The 20311-nt window shown below is 42.4% G+C and overlaps 2 pseudogenes; both read right to left on the minus strand.

Annotated features, from left to right (window-relative positions):
* Window positions 1-874: 874 nt before the first annotated feature.
* On the minus strand, window positions 875-3652 carry LOC136526106 (uncharacterized; annotated as a pseudogene).
* Window positions 3653-18592: 14940 nt separating this feature from the next.
* LOC136526107 (serine carboxypeptidase-like 51) lies at window positions 18593-19893 on the minus strand (annotated as a pseudogene).
* Window positions 19894-20311: the final 418 nt, after the last annotated feature.

A 20311-nucleotide genomic window follows, 5' to 3' on the forward strand; every position in this document is an offset into this window, starting at 1 on the left:
GGCTAGAGGGGGGTGAATAGCCTATTAAAAATTTCTACAACAACACTTAACAAACCGGTTAGACAATTATGAGGCGAAGTGAGTGTTGCGCTAGCCTACTAAAAATGCAAGCCACCTACCACAATTCTAGTTTATGTAGTTTCTATCCACACAATAACTATGTCACTACACTAAGTTAGTGTGCTCTCAAAGGCTAACAAAGAGTCACACTAACCAAACTAACAAGCTCTCACAACTAGCTACACTAAAGAGCTTGAAAACTAGTTTGCGGTAATGTAAAGAGAGTGAGCAATTTGTTTATACTGCCGTGTACACTACTAGGGATGTGTACATCAATGATGCTCTTCTTTCGTCACTGAAGACTCCAAAATCGTCACATATATTATTTTATGACGAAGTTGTGACGATATGGTATTCGTCATTGAATACGCGTCATATTTTACCTATCGTGACGAAACATGTATTTTCGTCATAGATGTGCATTTGTTCTATGATGAAATGGCCGTCGTCATAGAAGTGTATTCTTTCTATGATGATCTATTTTCGTCATTGATATAGCCCCTTTTTCGTCATGACTTGCCGTCTGTTAGGTGACCAGACGTCGTCTGCCATGCTGGCAGCTGACGTGTCTTGTCCACATGGCGTGTCCACATTGCAGGTGATGTGTCCGACCACATGGCAACTGACGTGGCTAGTGATGTGGATGGTCCACATGTCCACTTTTTATTGGGCCACAAGGCTTGCTGCGATAGGTTCTCATTTTCGTCACTGAAGTAAATAGAAATTCGTCACAGAATCAATTACCAAATCGTCACAAAAAGTCAGATAATTCATCACAAGTGTACATGCTGATTTCATTACAGAATGCAAATAATACTGGAATGACCAAAAGCTTCCATAAATTAACAGATCCAGTATTCCAATGACCAACAACTTAATCAACAATTCTAAACTCGGTTCACATAACTCACTAGACATCACATTTGAACTACTAGTTTCATCTCAGTTCACATTAACATCATAGGAAATAATAAAAAGTTGCCAACCACTAGCAACATAAGTTACTACATAAACAAAATCACCAGCAGACCCTTTGCTTAATGAACCAGCAGCTACGAGCAACGCTCATGTCGAAGAAGCATTGTTGATGGCCAAGATACGCTTGAGCAGCGCATTGTTCTCCTCCATTGCCTTGTTGTTTATCTCTGTCAGCTTCTTGTACTCCTCCATCTCCTTTTGTGTCCTCGCCAGCTTTTCCTCAGCTTCTTCACTTCTCTTCCCGAGTTCATCGATTTCACCTTATACAGCAGCCATAGCTTCAGCTGCTAGTTGCTCCCGAAGCTCGCTTTCATTTGATGATGATGATTTGGAGGATGGCACTGGTTTGATGCCAACACTCTTCAGGAAAAGGTTTGAGCTATTCTAGGAGAGCACCTAGGACACAACCTGCACACTGGACACTGCTGTCTCACCTTCAGCAATAGGTTCTATCATCAAAGCTTCCATATTTGACTGAAACAGCAATGACCCATCATTAGTTGATACTTATTGCATTAATTTGAGAAGGAAATATCACACAAAATGTATTTTAAAAAATAAAAACCTATGCTGCATTGACAGAAACTGATGCCAAATAGGTATGCAATCATGAGTCATTTATTTGTTGTCAAGTAACTGAATACAAGTAGAAGTCAACAACATAGGATTATTATTTAGCAAGTATGTCTAGCTATATTGGATTATGACCAGTTTTGAGCAAAAGACAGAATATAAAATGTTTGAAACAAGACATATTATCCAATTAATGAATAGTTGTTGGCACAGCAAAACAGATGTCATGACTTACAACTGCTTCTCTTGCTAGTTCAGTCAAACCATGTTTAGAGCTGGTATGGCAGGTCTTGAAGGCCTCCACCACATCAAGTTCTTCATTTTGTTCTGTGCTTGGTTCTGCATTGTTTTTCTTCTTCTTCTGTTTCATAGATAATCAATTACAGCAAAGTTTTCTCAGATGAAATGCAAAATAAGTTGTTTAGTGCAAATATGTACAGGGTACTCTTTACTTACATATGCATGTAAGTGTGCCACATAGCTGCGAGAACCCGTAGCTTGATGATACTTGACTTTACGGTGATTCTGCTTGTTCTTTTCACTTGATTCCTACAAGATAATGAACATGTCAGATGAGATCATAGGTTTAAAATGAGAAGATCCTTTGGAAACTAATTGAGAAAGAATATATGACAAGATACCTATTTATCTGAAAAACAGTAAGATGGTAATTTTTCAACTCCTACAGAGTTGTCTACTCTTTTATGCCCCTATACAACTTCTATGAAATGTACATCTCAAATTGTCTGAATGCTCACCATGAACTGCCTTTCTATTGTTCTGTTCATGATTTTGTCCTTTAGAATATGTTATTCTATCCTTTGATGAATGGACTGATATTTAAGGGCATATTTGTAATCCTTTTTGTTTACAGGATATATATGACCAACCTTTTTTCCCAAGTACATTCTGCTAATTGCTCCAATTTAGGAGCTTAGGGAATCTTTATGTTTGAAAATATTTATGTGTTACACTGCTTTTCATTGAAGGGCCTGGGTATAGCAAGAAGGATTGATGAGATGATATGTTTAAAATGAGAAGATCCTTTGGAAACTGAATGAGAAAGAATATATGAGAAGATACCCATACCATGTTTTTTGGATCAGACCACTTTGCAACTAGTGCCTTCCACTATTCATCAGTCATGCATGCAACTGGAGAAGTTGTCCTAATCTCATTTGTAGGTACACCATTGAAGTATTTATTCTTGAGCCGATAACGCATTTGTCTCACCCCAGAGCATAGCATATCGGTGCAAGCTTCCTCTATTGGCTTGTCGTTAGGGTTAATGGCCAAGCGCCCCTAGTCATATGACAATTCCATATTTAGTTAGTCAATTCAGGTTAAACAGATATACATGTTAACCATAGAAATAGTAATGCACTTACAGAGAGCTTTCCCACAAAGTTTTTGTAATATTGATCGTCTCTCTTGTATTCTTTCCAATGAGGTAGGACAGGAACCTTATCCCAAATGATGACACCAGCCTTAGATGCAAACTTGGATGCTTGAACAGGTTCATGAGGCCTTCTTTTGCCTTCAGCAATAGCTATGGGCATTCTCCTTCCCATAGCTTTTGTCATCCTGTCCAGCTGTGTTCCCTTGGTGGGTGGCTTGGGTCTCCTTGGGGCTTGCTGTGTAGGAGCTACAAAATAGAATTTGCATTAAAATGATTTAGTTTCATGCAGATAAGCAAAACAGATGACATATTTGAATGACAAAGAAACTATAACTTGCCTTCAATGTCTTCCTCTCTAGCTACATTGTCTTCATCAGCACTTGTACTGTTTTGAGCACCAGCTCCACTAACTTCCTCTGCAGCTGTATTGTCCTGACCACCAGCTCCATTGCCTTCCTCTGCATCCGTATAAGACCTTTGTGGTGGTATTTCATCATGACCATCTATAGGATCCTCTACATTCTGGCCATCTCTCGCTGAAGGTTGAAGCCTTTTTGATGATCTTGGTTGGGATTCAGGAGTTTGCACCTGTGATCCTTGAGATGCCCTCACTCTCTTACTAGCCCTAACTCCTGGCGCCATGGTGGGACCTATTTCCTTCTTCTTTGAAGCTAGGACTTTCCAACTATACCCTGCAGGATACTATGGAAAAAAAATCAAGTAAGTCATGTGCATTAATAAGCAGGACCATATATTAAAGAACAAGTATGCAAGAAACAAGATGCATCTAAAAGCAAGGGCATATATTAAAGAACAGATTAAAAACATTCAAATGCAATACAAATATTCCCCATCTAGTACTTTGAAGATAGAAGAAGCACCTTAGTTGCTAGGGTGTGGTGGCTGCACATCAGATTCAGTGTCATCATCACTATCTCCTTGATCACCATCTTCAAGGAGATATTTCGATGAATCTGAATCTTCACTATTTGTTTTCTTGTTTGCTGATTTTTCCCCTTCTTTGATGCAGATTGTGATATAGAGTTATTAAATTTAGTAGATAGATTTATCAGGCCGAATTCTTGCATCTTCTTTAAATTGTTCGCCATGCGTGTATCCCAGCGTCTCTCATAATCAGTTTTTGGAGGTTCTTACAAAACAAGCAAATTGTGTCTATTAAAAAATAAAAAGGAGTGAACTAAGTACTAAGAGGTAGTAATACTAGATGCTAGATAGATAAGAGGTAGGAGCTAGTAGTGCCTGCTGAAGAGCTAAGGGATAAGAGGTGATAGGTTATAGGCAACAAGTAATAGGTCAGAGGTAAGAGGTACAACTTTTTTTGTACTAAAGCACAAATACTCTAAATTATCTAAACATTTTGAAGATAGCTTGTACTGAACTACTCTTTTCCTATCAACACACATGCATGCACTCTGCTACATCCAAATCTAGATCATTAAAATGGTCAAATAGACCACGCCAAAATCTATTTGAAGTCAAGAGTCACAGCTACTTTCAGAATTGTACTACAATTGCTTTCAGAAAACATCACTACTGCTTCTATTTTAGACAAATACAAGTGCAAAATAGATTACAGATCCAAGATTCAGAATACAAATTGACTGAATGGTTAGCAAAACCTAACTAGATACCAGGCCAATAGAATTGTACAACAGAATTCATCAATACAGAAGAGTTTTGCTTACCTTGTTCTTATTCTGCAGGTCGCTTCCTACCTTGCCCCCTTGTTGCCACCACTATGGTTGTGGCTAGGTTGCGGATGTAGACCAGGTGCTCGTCGTCGGTGGTCATCAAAGGGGAAGCAACCCTGGTGCGGTGAACCCTAGTCGACGGGGAAGCAGATCCAGTGCGGCGACGACCCACAATCCGATGGTGGTTAGGGTTAGGTTGAGGCGAGAAAGAGGTGGATGGGGCGAGATAGGTGCATGGGGTGATGAGAGAGAGGGGGATGCGGCGATTGATGTCGGCGAGGACGCAGCTTGTGGGCGGGGACACAGCTCATCGATGGCGGTTGTGTCTCGGTGGTGGTGGATAGGGTTGGAGAAATGGGGGGAAGAGAGAACGAGTGGCCAAGGAGGTGACGAGTGCGGGAAATGAGTAAATATACTGGTGTTTTTGGTGGAATTTTTTGACGAGGGAAATTGTTTTGGCGCCTTGAGGCGCGAGAGGTTGCGGTCTTTTTTTTGGCATTGCGGGATTTGTTTATCAAAGACTGCGCTCGAGAACTAATGAAACCACTTGAGTAGCGCAATGGTATGGCCCTTTGAGTTTGATCCCAAGCTCCCGGGTTCGAACCCGATGATAGCCAATTTTTTTGGGTTTTTTCAATTTTTGGGTTTTGTCAACATTTATTGTGTATATTCCTTTTTTTATTTCTCCATGTTCTTTTTTTGCCAGATTTTTAATTAGTACAATATAGCTTAATGATTTACCTTATTTTAGTGTATGATCATGACATAAAAATTTCTAAAAATTTGGATGGACACCTTATCTTAGTGTATGATCATGACATAAAAATTTCAAAAGGATTTCAACAAAGTGGTATTATACATCTATAAAGAACTTCAGTCTAGATATATGGAATCTCTATCGTACTTGCTCATAGTCTAAAACGACTAATAATACGTGACAGAGGGAGTATGCCGTTGTGAGGATGTGCATGACCACATTCTTAGAATCAATTGAAACTTTGTTATCATCATTATACTCCAAAATGAGGTGTCCATGTAAGTTTTAAGATTTTTCTACCTAGCTTAAGGTATGGTTACCAGAAGAAACCCTGAACTCGGAAAGATATGCTAACTGGGTTATTAGAAACAAGCAAGGACACATTGGGTCTATCTATGCTTCATTCTTCTAAAGGTGGGAGAAAAGATCAAACTGATTATTGATCAAAATTAGGGTTTGAAACTTAGGTAATTAACTTCTTCTGCTTAACCCAAGAAGAAATTGGATTCATTTTTGAGAAATCAAATTCAGTTAAGATAGGGGAAATTAAGATAGCAACTTCTGAGCCGTATGAGGTAGGAAACTCTCAAGTATGGTTCTAGGGAAAGGAACTGCCTATTCCGGTCTTTCTCTAAAATAGCTATCTTTGAATTCCTACTTGTAAACAAACTAAACTAATAAATATGCCTAGCTAGCATCCGCCAATGCTTTTTACTATCCCGCGACAATAAAAACTTAGTCCCTTGCCACGCTCGCTTAAATGTGTCTTTCTTTGATAAATAAATACCAAAAGCAGAGCCTTTCTTCCCTTCCTCGACACAGTGGATTGCTTTTTTGCCAGGAAATGAGTTCCTAGACTTTGGGCTTGAATCCTTTTCTCTACTTCCTATATTGAAAGAGTGGACTACAGAGGCTGAGCGATCGATCAAATAGGATAGGATCCTAGCTGCCAATTTCCTTGAGTAGAAAGGAAAAGAATTCGCCTAAAATGCTTGTTGGGGTAGGTCAAAGAGTATAGGTTTCACCCGGTGTAAGACAGAAATCCTAGTCTCGATAAAGCGTGTACCAAAGAGTTTAAAGGGAAAGAAGCAAGGGTAAGGGGCTTTGATGAAAAATAGGTGGTGGCTAAAGACTTCCGTGATCCTTCACTTCCTTAGGGAACAGACTTTGTTTAATAAAATAAATAGGGAGAAGAGACAATAACTAGCTGACTTAGCGTCACCGATCATAGTTCTATATTCACTAAGTGAACGAAATGTTGATTGCTTGCTTGCAGCACTAGCCGCCCAACTATTATACCTTGATTGGGGAGAGCAAGGCTTTGTGCCCAAAACAAACAACCTAGCTTGCACTAGTTGATAGAAATAAGGCTCCTTTCTATCTTGACTAATAAGATAGTGTCATATTATTGCTAATATTTAGAAAATCACAGAACGTAATATCTAATAAAAAATGTTGCAAAAAATTGGCTACCACAGGGTTTGAACCCGGGAGCTCGATGTCAAACTCAAAGGGCCAGACCATTGCGCTATTCAAGTGGGTTCATTAGTACTCGAGCGCAGTCCCTTTTCTACCGCGTCAATCCGGCCCCGCTGCCCCTAGGATTCTGCGCTGTCGATGCAGATCGTACGGCCGAGCAAGCGCTTTGGAGGATAAAAAATGGCAACGTGGCGCCGGCTCCCAAAACCCTAGCTCACTTCTCTTCACCCATTCTCTCTCAGTCCAGCGAGCGATAGAGCATAGCTGAGAGCTCACAGCAGACGCGATGCAGGGATGGCGGCTCCACCGTGGCACCCCTCGCCGGCACACGCATGTGGCCGGAGCCGCGCGCGGCACCGTTGAGTGGCACCACGGTGGTACCCTTTGGCCTGAGCCTGAGGTGGAGATCTAGGCGAGCATTGAAGCTTGAGGGTTGGCGCCTCGGGAGATCTAGGCGGTCGACGGCGGCGGTAACTCGGAGGACTGCTTGCGGTTGCGTCTCGGGCTTGGTCTCGGAGGACTCCAATCGGCCACTCGGCCTATATAGGTACCCTCATGGCCTCACCCTGACCCTCACCATCTATTGCGCCCGCCATAGCGCACAAAGGCGCCACAGGACGCCAAATTTTGACAGAGTATTTTTCACTGGTTGTATGCAGTTCTACATGAAAGTGGATACAATTTCAATAGAATTTGGACATATAGGTTCACACAATAGATAGGTAGCACTTAAGTTATAGTAACATAGGTCCAGATAACATGATAGGCCGAGATAACATGTCTAGATTACATGTTCAGATTACAGATTCAGATAACATGTCCAGGGAAAACAAAACAGTAGTGCAGTCTAGGGACATGTCAGTGGTCCATACTAGAAATCATCATCTTCATCGTCTAGGGACATGTCATCATTGTTATCATTGCCACCATCACTATAGTACTGCAGTACTGTCTCATCTTCCTCCTCATCCTCACTATCTTCACGAATAATAGGTTGCTTCTTGCTGCTTATAAGGTCTTGTAAATTTCCTTCAATTATACTGGCTTCTCCACCTTGAATATTGTGCGTAACCTCATTATTAGCCCCTACTTGCACTACATGTTCAGTATCAAAACAATAATCATCCTGATGCACATCATGACTGGCCTCATCTTTTTCAACGACATCATAAATATTCCTATGTTCAAATTTCTGCACAACTCGCCAATCTTTACCTAAAGATGTGTCTTGCAGGTAAAATATCTTTTTCGATTAAGTTGCTAAGATGAAAGGATCAGTCTTGTACCATAATGACTGCACATTGATGGATTTGAAATGTCCGTCATCTCGAAGGCCTATCGTCTTGCCTTCTTGCTTGAACCAATCGCATCGAAATAGAACCACCGTCCGACGGACTTGAAGATTTGAGTTATATTGCAACTCAATTACCTCTTTAAGGACTCCATAAAAATCTATGTTGTTCCCATCATGTGAACCTTCAGTCATTACACCACTATTTTGTGTCAGAAGGAAATTCTCACGATCCACAGTGCTATACCGCACTCCATAAACCTTGCAAGCTGCACAAGTCTTAACTCACAGATCTGGGCCACATGACAGTGCCCACAACCCTTCGCTAACCGATTCTAGATTCTCCTTGTGTTTGTTCTCAATCTGTTGCAATAAAAGTACTTAGTTAACCAATTACATATGGATACTAATGCATTTACTGAACCTAGAAACACAATGTGTAGTGACTTACATGGCACCTAAACCACTTTGCAAATCCTTGTTCAACCATTTTATCAACATCAAGTGCACCTTGCTGCTCAAGATCGTCCCTGTACAAGCTGTAGGGCAAAGTTAAGTCATAAGAATAATTTGAAAAATTAGAAATAAAACAAAAACTAATCCCCAAAACATCTAATAGATACTTACTCCAAATATTCCTCAGCTTCTTCACAATTATTTAGCACATACCAAACTAACTTATTGAGGTCAACATCATCAATGTACTGGCTCCTATTAGATCCAACAAGAGTAACACCATGCTTAAAAATAGAGATGTCATCAGGCAATGGCATCTCTCCATCACTACCATCATCATGGTTAAATCTATTGTCAATATCCTCCATATACCTAGAACAAAAAGTCAAGGTGTCACTTGCCATATATGCCTTAGCAATTGATCCTTCTGGCCTAGCCCTGTTCCTTACAAAATTCTTCAAAGTGCCTAGCCGCCTTTCTATTGGGTACATCCATCTGTACTGAACAGGTCCTCTTAGCAGTGCCTCATCAGGAAGATGGATAGCCAAGTTCACCATAACATCAAAGAAGGTAGGTGGAAAGATTTTCTCAAGCTTGCATAGGATCAATGGAATTTCTTCTTTTAGCCATTTGACAACATCAATCCTCAGATTTCTACTGCATAGTTCCCTGAAGAAGGTCCCGAGCTCTGCAACTGCTTCATATACATCCTTCCTCACCAGTCCTCTTAGGGCAGCAGGTATGATTCTTTGCAGGAGTATGTGGCAAGAATGTGTTTTCAGCTTTCCCTGCACCTTCGAACCATCTTCACTTATGTATCTTGCTAGGTTAGCCGCATATCCATCAGGAAACTTGATACCTTTGAGAAACTTGTAGAACTCGATTTTTTTATCCTTCCCCAAGACATACGGAGCAGGTGGAGCAGTGACTGAGTTGCCATGCTGCTGTAAGTGCAATTCAGGTCTTATGCCCATATCATGCAAATCTAGCCTAGCATTGGTTGTGTCCTTGGTCTTGCCCTGCACAATGAGTAATGTGCCAAGAATGTTTTTCTCTATGTGCATCACATCGAGATTATGTGGAAGCTTCAAATGTTTCCAATATGGAATCTCCACAACCCAACTTTACGGCTATAAATCCTTGGACCCTCATTGCACTTCCTTTTATTTCCAATAATTTCAGGATGCTTCCCTGGCCTGACATCTTTCACCTTCTCTAGCTCCTCTAGGACCTCCTCCAAAGTGAACTTGCCTGGCTGATCTTTATTTTCATGCTTACCATCGAAAGCCAAGCTTCTCCGCCATGCATGTGTCCTTGGAAGGTAACGATGATGTCCAATGTAACATATTTTACTCCTTATTGCCTGAGACAACGGATCCTTGTCGCAATGAATACATGCATAATACCCTTTTGTTGTTCGCCCTGATAACGTGCTCAGCACTGGAAAATCATGTATACACCATAGCATGGCAGCACGAAGGTTAAACTTCCGACCAGTACATGCATCGTAGGTACTAACACCCTTCCATAGATCGAGCAGTTTTTCAATTAGGGGCTCAAGGAACAAATAAAAATCCTTTCCTAGAGATTTTGGACCTAGGATGAGTAAAGACATAAAGTAGTTTGTTGGATTCACGCATTCCCATGGTGGGAGATTCAGCGGTGTTAGAAGCACTGGCCACATACTGTACTGCGTACTCATGTTGCCAAATGGATTGAATCCATCGGTAGCTAAGGCAAGCCTCAGGTTCCTCGAATCGTCTACAAAGGTTGGTTCCCTCGTGTCGAACTCCTTCCATGCTTCTCCATCAGCTGGATGGCTCATTACATTGTTGACTAGCGTCCTCGTTTTCTTGTGCCATTGTGTTTCCTCAGAAGTGCGCTTTGAAGCAAAAATTCTTTTCAACCTTGGCAAAAGTGGAAAATGTCTCAATACCTTGTGTGGAACCTGCTTGTTCCTAGTTTCATCTTGCCATCTAGACGCCTTGCATACTGGGCACACATTCTCTTTATAATACCTCTTCCGAAACAACACACAATTGTTCTTGCACACATGGATGTTTTCGAAACCAAGGCCCAGTTCTCCAAGATATTTCTTGGCCTCATCATATGATTTTGGCAACTCACTCTGAGGGTATCCTGATGACAACAACTTTAGCATTGTGGAAAATGCTGTATTGCCAATTTGATAACGAGACTTGATATACAACATCCTCACCAGAAAAGAGAATTTTGAATGGCTAGATCCCAGGCTAAGTGACTTCTTTGCATCTTCAAGGACTCTTGCAAACCTTGGTTGTTCTCCATTAGCCTCTGCCACAGCATACAGATCTCCTATCATCTCTGGTACTCCGTGATCCTCATCATAATCATCATCGGCCACATCCACATGTATCCCAAAGTCATGATCACTTCCTTCGACCTCCTGCTCCAAATTTTCAACTACTACAGTATCTGCCAACTCCCCATGATAAATCCACCTAGTGTATGCAGCTGACATTCGAAAAATGTGTATATGGTCATTTACATCATCCTGAGGCTGTAAACTTTGATTAAGACATTTGCTGCACGGACAAAGTATGTGGCTGTCTTCGGGGTATCTTTCACTAACAAATTTCATGAACTCTTCAACTCCTTTCACATATGTAGGTGTGAATTGTGTCCCATAAATCTAGCTTCTATCCATCTGTTTTGAGAGTAAAATAAACCTTGCACTCAGTCCTAAAATTAGAGTAAACTCAACAAAATTCAAAAACACATCCAACACTTGCATATATATAAAGAAATTCAAAAACAAATCAAAACTTGTACTGCTCTGTCCCACGTGCCGGCGCTGCTCTGTCCCACGATCACCGGCGCTCCTCTGTCCCATGCAAACCGCCGCTGCCCTATCCCACGCAAGTCGCCGCTGCCCGCCGCTGCTCTCCTCGCCCCACGATCACCGGCGCTGCTCTAACTGCCCCACGATCACCGACGCTGGTGCACTGACCCACGCACGCCGCCGCTACTCTGTCCCATGAGCGCTATATATATAGTTTGATGTGATTGTGAATGAATTGAAAAAAAATACGAATGATTACTATTTACCTTTAGGGCCTCAGTGCCTCGCCTCGCTTGGGTCAGGGTGCCTCGCCACTGTCAGGTCAGTTCATCACGCTCAATGCGATACGCGGCCGATAGGGCATCAGGGCGATAGGAGACGTCGAGTCGAGACTTGGGATCGCAACAATCTGGGAGACAAAACGACGTCCATCCAGCGGCTAGGAAATCATTTTCTATTGGGCTAATAGGCTTGCTAATGGGCGATGTTGCTATTTGGCCAAGGCTTCTGTGCTTACTGCTTAGCTATACGTTTACAAATAGAAAAACACGCATGCCTTTATCACAAAACGGTGAGTGCTCCAGTGGTAATGCACCAACATGTCTAACAGTAGGTCGCGGGTTCGAATCTCCCTGCGTGCGCTATTTTTGGCAAAAAGAAAGGGAGGCGGAAGCATGCAGGATCAGCTGGACCATGTGGGCCATGCTGCCCTACTTGTTCGCTGCCATGTCCTCAAGCTAAGACCCACTGGTGGGACCGCATCGCCACTTCTTCGAGGTTGGGACCCAATGCTGGGACCACATCGCCACGTCCTCGAGGTGGGACCTGCTGGTGGGACCACGGCGCCACGTGCTCGAGGTGGTACATGAGCCAAATGATCTATGACGATTTAGTTTTGTTGTTTTATGATGATTCTTTTGTTTTCGTCATTATTCTTCATGCCAAAGCTCCGTCACTTGTTACTTATGACGAAGCTAGAATTTCATCATAGAAAGCGCTTGTTCTGTGACGAAATTTGTAAGCGTCACGACTGAATCGTCATTGATGAACACATTTCTAGTAGTGGTAGATGAAGAAGCCAATCAATCACAAGGATGAATAACAATGAAGACCAATCACCTCGGAATCAATGATGAACACAATATTTTTTTATCGAGGTTCACTTGCTTGCAGGCAAGCTAGTCCTCGTTGTGGCGATTCACTCACTTGGAGGTTCACGCGCTAATTGGCTTCACACGCCAAACCCTCAATAGGGTGCCGCACAACCAACACAAGATGAGGATCACACAAACCACGAGCAATCCACTAGAGTAACTTTTGGCTCTCTGCCGGGAAAAGGTCAAGAACCCCTCACAATCACCACGATCGAAGCCGGAGACAATCACCACTCTCCGCTCGACGATGCTTCTTTTTAATTTGCTCATTAAGCAAAGAGGAATGAGCCTTCTCAAGCTTTTTGTGAGCCTTGCCAAGCTTCTCATGGGCTTCCTCTAGCCTCTTATGAGTTGCTTTGAGCTCATCAAGGGCTTCCTTAAGGGCTTTTACCTCCTTTTTCAAGCTCTTGCATTCCCTTCTCTTAATATCAAAATGTTCTTTAGCATCCTCTAGCATGTCAAATAATTCATCTTTAGTAGGTTCATCATTATCACTATCACTATCATTTTCTCTATCATGTTCATTTTCACTTCCATCATCACAAGTTTGTACCTTAGTGGCATTAGCCATGAAGCATGATGGAGTGTCAAAGAGAGAAGGCTTTTCATTGATTGCAACGCTAGCAAGTGCCTTCTTCTTGGTGGTCTTGTCATCATCACTATCATCATCATCACTTGAGGAAGCATCACTATCCCAAGTGACCACATATGAACCACCCTTCTTCTTCTTGAAGGTCATCTTGTCCTTCTTCTCTTTCTTTTCCTTCTTGTCCTTCTTCTTGTTCTTGTTATCATCATCATTGTCACTATTGTATGGACATTGAGCAACATGATGATCTTTGCTTCCACACTTGAAGCACCTTCTTGACTCTTCCTTGTTCTTGGATGAAGATTTCTTTCTTCTAGCATGGTACCCTTTCTTCGTCATGAACTTGCCAAATTTCTTGACAAAGAGAGCCATCTTCTCATCATCATCATCATCATCCCATGAGCCATCATCTTCACTTGATGTTTCTTGCTTTGCCTTGCCCTTGGATGATGTGGCCTTGAATGCCATGCTCTTCTTCTTGTCATCCCTCTTCTCATCCTTCTTCCCCCTCTTTTCTTCCTTATCATCATCTCTATAAGCATCATCGGTCATAATATCTCCCAAGATTTGGTTTGGTGTCATTGTGTCCAAACCAGTCCTCACTAGCAAGGTGACCAACATGCCAAATCTTGTGGGTAAACATCTCAAGAACTTATTAGAGAAGTCCTTGTCCTCTATCTTCTCACCAAGTGCTTTGAGATCATTGACAAGCACTTCCATCCGATGGAACATGTCCAGCACACTCTCATCCTCCTTCATCTTGAAGCTTGCAAACTTCTCTTTAAGAATGTATGCCTTTGCACCCTTCATGGCTTGAGTGCCCTCAAATGATTCCTCCAACTTCTTCCATGCCTCATGAGCTCTCTCAATGTTCTTGATTTGCTCAAATGTTCTTTCATCCAAAGCATCATGGATGGCACTAAGAGCAATGCCATTATTTTAGAGTAGCATCTCTTCGACGGCGGTGGGAGCCTCTTCATCTTCTATCTGAATCTTTGTTTTTACCACCTTCCAAACCTTCCTATTGATTGACTTAATATATGTTGTCATCTTAGCCTTCCAATAGGGATAATTTGAGCCATCAAATTGGGGTGGCTTCTTGGTGTTGTTGATTTGAGCCATTTTTACACTGAAGGTTGTTAAACCTCAAATCATGGTGACCTCGGCTCTGATACCACTTGAAAGGTCCTAATGGCTAGAGGGGGGTGAATAGCCTATTAAAAAATTTCTACAACAACAATTAACAAACCGGTTAGACAATTATGAGGCGAAGCGAGTGTTGCGCTATCCTACTAAAAATACAAGCCACCTACCACAATTATAGTTTATGTAGTTTCTATCCACACAATAACTATGTCACTACACTAAGTTAGCGTGCTCTCAAAGGCTAACTAAAGAGTCACACTAACCAAACTAACAAGCTCTCAGAACTAGCTACACTAAAGAGCTTGACAACTAGTTTGCAGTAATGTAAAGAGAGTGAGCAATTTGTTTATACCGCCGTGTAGATGAAGAAGCTAATCAATCACAAGGATGAATAACAATGAAGACCAATCACCTTAGAATCAATGATGAACACAATGATTTTTTACCGAGGTTCACTTGCTTGCTGGCAAGCTAGTCCTCATTGTGCCGATTCACTCATTTGGAGGTTCACGTGCTAATTGGCTTCACACACCAAACCCTCGATAGGGTGCCGCACAACCAACACAAGATGAGGATCACACAAGCCACGAGCAATCCACTAGAGTACCTTTTGGCTCACCGCCGGGGAAAGGTCAAGAACCCCTCACAATCACCTTGATCGGAGCCAGAGACAATCACCACTCTCCGCTCAACGATCCTCGCTGCTCCAAGCCGTCTAGGTGGCGGCAATCACCAAGAGTAACAAGCGAATCCCGCAGTGAAATACGAACACCAAGTGCCTCTAGATGCAAACACTCAAGCAATGCACTTGGATTCTCTCCCAATCTCACAAAGATGATGAATCAATGATGGAGATGAGTGGGAGAGCTTTGGCTAAGCTCACAATGTTGTTATGTCAATGCAAATGGCCAAGAGAGTGAGCTTAAGCTGGCCATGGGGCTTAAATAGAAGCCCCCATGAAATAGAGTTGTTGTACCCCTTCATTGGGCACAACACGGGGTGACCAGATGCTCCGATCGGATCGACCGAACGCTGGCCCTTAGCGTCCGATCATGTGATACATGCCACGTGTCCCCTCTCTTTGAATACTGTTCGCCCGATCTCAACGGTCAATGGTCGACCGGATGCTGCGACATAACTGACCGGACGCTGAGCCTCCAGCGTCCGGTCATTTCCAGTAAGGTTCCAGAAACAAATTTCTTCGACCGGACGCGTCTGGTCATGCTCGACCGGACACACCCAGTGTCCGGTCACTCGGCGACTCCTCTATGCATGACCATGTCAGTGTGACCGGACGCAGCCAGCTAGCGTCCGATCATTTTAGCGCCAGCGTTCGGTCAATGACCGACGCTATGCTTCTTCAGCTGCTACTGACCGGACGCGTCGGTCCTACAGAGACTAGCGTTCGGTCATGACCTCCGTCTTTTCTGTCTAGGGCGCCACTGGCACCGTCGAACTATTCGCACTCTATGGGCGGACACTCCGCCGGTGAAGTTCCTAACCCTTGCTCAAATGTGCCAACCACCAAGTGTATCACCTTGTGCACATGTGTTAGCATATTTTCACAAACATTTTCAAGGGTGTTAGCACTCTACTAGATCATAAATGCATATGCAATGAGTTAGAGCATCTAGTGGCACTTTGATAACCGCATTTCAATACGAGTTTCACCCATCTTAATAGTACGGCTATCAAATCTAAATGTGATCACACTCTCTAAGTGTCTTGATCACCAAAACAAAATAGCTCCTACAATTTATACCTTTGCCTTCAGCCTTTTGTTTTTCTCTTTCTTCTTTTCAAGTCCAAGCACTTAATCATCACCATGGCATCACCATCATCATGTCATGATCTTCATTTGCTTCACCACTTGGAATGTGCTACCTATGTCATGATCACTTGATAAACTAGGTTAGCACTTAGGGTTTCATCAATTCACCAAAACCGAACTAGAGCTTTCACCGTAATGATCAAATTACTACCGAGAGATTTTTCTGTCAAAGGTGATGCGTCGCCTTATTTTGGCCCGATGGGCCTTGTATCAAGTTGGGTCCAATAAGGACGTATCCTAGGGTTGGAGCATGACACCAGGACCCCTTGGTCGTCCTCCTAGGTATTAATAAGGATTACAGCTGCCACAAATAGATTGGGTTTTGTTTTGTTGAAAGTTTAGCCATTGCTACTTCCTTGTAGACGCGTGTGTTGACTAGACCATCTGTTCTACTTGATTTAGAACCCCAATTTTGTGAGTTTAGATTGGTTTTTCATCTCCATATTTGCAATTGAGTTGCTTGTTCTAGTTGTTCTTGCTTGTTCCTCGATTGCTTGCAGGAATTACCCTAGTGGTTTGGTTGATCGTGCTCCATAAGATCACGACAGCCATTGGAGGTGGTGTATCGGTTGCTAAGGCGCAGCATCCTTGGATGGTTATAGTTGGGCCGTGAACGTCATCTCCATCCCCAAATCGAGTTATCCACCTTCTCTCATCGAAAGATCGGGATTCACCCTAGCGGGTTCATATGAGCCCCGGTCAACCTTCCTGTGAAGATGGAGTCCTTTTCCACTAGAGTTAAATAAAGTTTATGTAATTTTCTTTTAGACCTATGGGTCATTTTGTAATGATGTTATCGTTAAAGTAAGAACATTGCTATGATACTGTAATGAAGTCGACATATGTATTAATAAATTGATCCTGGCATACATATATTGTGCATTCGATTTTACCCTTAAAATTGGGTGTGACAGTTGTTAGATCAAGAGGGAGAATGTTGGAATGTGATCTCTTGCTAACATATTAGTTTGAAAATATTTAGTTGGTCCACCTAGTAGTGCCAAACCTATTAGAGTATTTGCCGTGATCGACGGCAACAATAAGGGTTATCCAGAGTCGGCCCCGGCCCCAAAAGATGATTTCGGGATTAGGCTAATTCTCTCGATACCTAAACCTATCAAACCAATATATTAGAAGCTGCAAGGTGTTTGGAAGCGTGACTCCCTATTCCAGGAGTCCAGGAGGCTGCAGATCGGAGTCTATGTCAAGTACTTCATCAAGAGAGTCCCAACTCTCAATTGCTGAATATCAATACATCTACTTCATCGTCTACATCAACCCCACAACATCAACAAAAGAAATTAGAAGGCATCTACCGGCTCTGGTCAGTACCTAAGATGAAAACTAGCATCCCGGTCTGTGTAAACATTCACACTAAGTTGAGTTAGTGATCATGTTCAGGATAAGCTTAAGATCCTGTAATGCTATGATCTAATTCAACAAAGGTTGCGGGCAAGCAATCTAATCTTAGGAGAAAAATCGTGTCACCCTGTCTCCCATGTGGTTTGCGCCTTTACTTACAAGCATTCAATTCATGGATAATCTCTTGTGCTTGTGTAGCCTTTTAGCTCTAGCTTGCTTGCATTGTTGATCTTGTGCTAGAGTAGTCGAGTAGCTTGCTTTCCTTGCTCGAGTAGTTGTTTTGCCCTAGTGCTAAGTAGTCGTCTTAATTTGATCACTAGCTTTGCGTAGGAGTTGCTTGTGCTTACCTAGTTTGCAGATCTAGATGAGTTTTCGAGTTTCTCTCTTTGCAACTAGAATTGTGTAAATGTAGTGTAGTTAAAAGAATAGCATCAGCTATATAGTTATAAATATCACATAGCTGAGATGATATAGATATTGCAGAGAATGTTGATGTCTTGAATTCAAATCCTAGAAATACATATTTTGTTTTTTTTTGTGTTCAAGTATGTTTTTTAAATTCAGCGATAATATCAGGGAGACAAATTCTGATTTCAAGTCTTATTTCCTACCAATGTTATTTTACCCTGTATTCATCAGTGACCAGTTACCCAACTAGAGAGTGTCGAGGGCTACAAAAATTGAGCAAAGTGCATAGTCGTAGAGCTTTATAATTAACTATCAACCACTAAACGTTGCTAGTACATGATCAGTGCATAGGTCACTGGTCTCATACAAACCTGTATTTATTTTTATTGGAATTTTATAAATTCCAATAATAACCACGTGGAACAGCTAGCTCACACGGTCTAGCATAATGTTTACACAGACAGCGATGCTGGTTTTCATCAACTAGCCATACAGAAGTTCAACCTAGACCTAGCTCCATGGCTAGAAAGTTTGAAGGCTTTATATATATATATAAAACATAGTATACTAATGGATTTAGTTAGCTTGAGAATTCACCACGCTACTGATCATGTGAACTGCAGTGCAAGGCTGATCCACGGGCACCTGCAAAGAACAGACAGAAGCAAACGCTTCAGAATTTGAACCAAATATACCATCAGTATGTGCATAGGGACATTTACCATGTGTCCTGCCCCGAGGATCCAATAGAAGTTCAGATTCTTGTATGACCTGACGAAGGCATTGGTGAGATAGTAAGGGTGGAAGTAATGCAAAGTCTTCCTCGGCAGGCTCAGGAATTTGTGCAGTCCATCCCGTCTGAAATGCAAGAATGTTGGGACAAAAAAAAAAAAAATAGAATAACACTAGAAGTAGCAAAAACAGGCTGGTGAAGAAACCTCACTTGAGCCTCTTTACCCATGCTTCTGCTCCAAGTGTTGAGCAGATGATGTCGAGCTTCGGAAGAGAAAATATTAGCCATCAGCTGTGTAATATATGCTCTTTCGTATATGAAATTTGTTGTGCATCTGGTATAATTTAACATTCTCTAACATACCCAATCAATTGGTGATATATGTTAAAAGTAGCATTTGCCACTTACCTGTCCGTTGTACACACAGTCGCATTCACACCATATGACAGTAGCCCATCAACCTGCAGAAGGATTGCAATAATTCAATCAACAAACATAGTCCCATCGCAGTTGAAGAAATTAAAGATTCATCCTGGCAAAGTAGATACATATATTTTCACTTGCCTCGTTGATTTCTGGCTTCATAAATTCATTGGACAGCGCGTCGAAGACCTGCAGAGACGCATCTTGCCAGCTGCATGCCCGGATCGGAGTATATCATTCAGATGTATTTGACAGATTTTGTGATTGTGGCATGTAGGGACTAAAAAAGATACAAAGGAATGCAAACCAATAAGCAATAATCCAAGTAGGGACTAAAAAACTAACAATACTATCGACTATTGAAATTGCCTATTTATATAGTACAAGTATATATTCATCTCCACAAAATGCAATTATAACATGAATGAGGTAGTAATATAAATCTCTAACTCTCTACCACTAATAATGCACCACTTGTAAACTTCCCTAAGGCCACCCCATAAACTGTCCATCACAGTCATAATCTCTTCTACGTGTACCCAAAATACACCCAAGAGCAGCTAACCTTTCAAATCAAAGGACGAGATTCACTCTGCCATCCCTTTCTCTTACTCACTTACATCCAATGAACGTGATTGCTTGGATCAGTCCTCATCACTCGTCCGATGCCGCGCCCACCCCGCGCGACTCACTCTCTCTCCTGACGCACGCGCTCCCACATGCGTGACTCCTCTCCCACCCCCATGCAACTCTCCCTCTCCCCCCGACGCCCGTGCTCCCACACCCGCGACTCCTCCTCTCCTATCCTCAGTCCTCACCAGGACGCCGGCCACTAGGGCACTAGGCGAGGGCGACGCCGCGGCCAACCACTAGGCGAGGGACCCGCTCCTACCCTGCACACCTCCCTAGCCCTCCCACACCGCGCGACCCTAGGGACGTGCGGGCCGCCACCGCCGCCGGGCAAAGCACTATGCCAGAAAAGCACATTAGTGACACGTCTAGAGAGTCATCAGTGACGCACGTCTCTGATGTGAATGTAACAGTAACGCAGAAAAACGTGTCACCAGTGACTCTACATCAAAGGTGTCATTTATGTTGCGTCTCTGATGTGAACATAACAGAGGTGTCACCACCTACTA

The sequence above is a fragment of the Miscanthus floridulus genome, chromosome 19 (assembly GCF_019320115.1).
Source record: "Miscanthus floridulus cultivar M001 chromosome 19, ASM1932011v1, whole genome shotgun sequence".
Taxonomy (NCBI): domain Eukaryota; kingdom Viridiplantae; phylum Streptophyta; class Magnoliopsida; order Poales; family Poaceae; genus Miscanthus; species Miscanthus floridulus.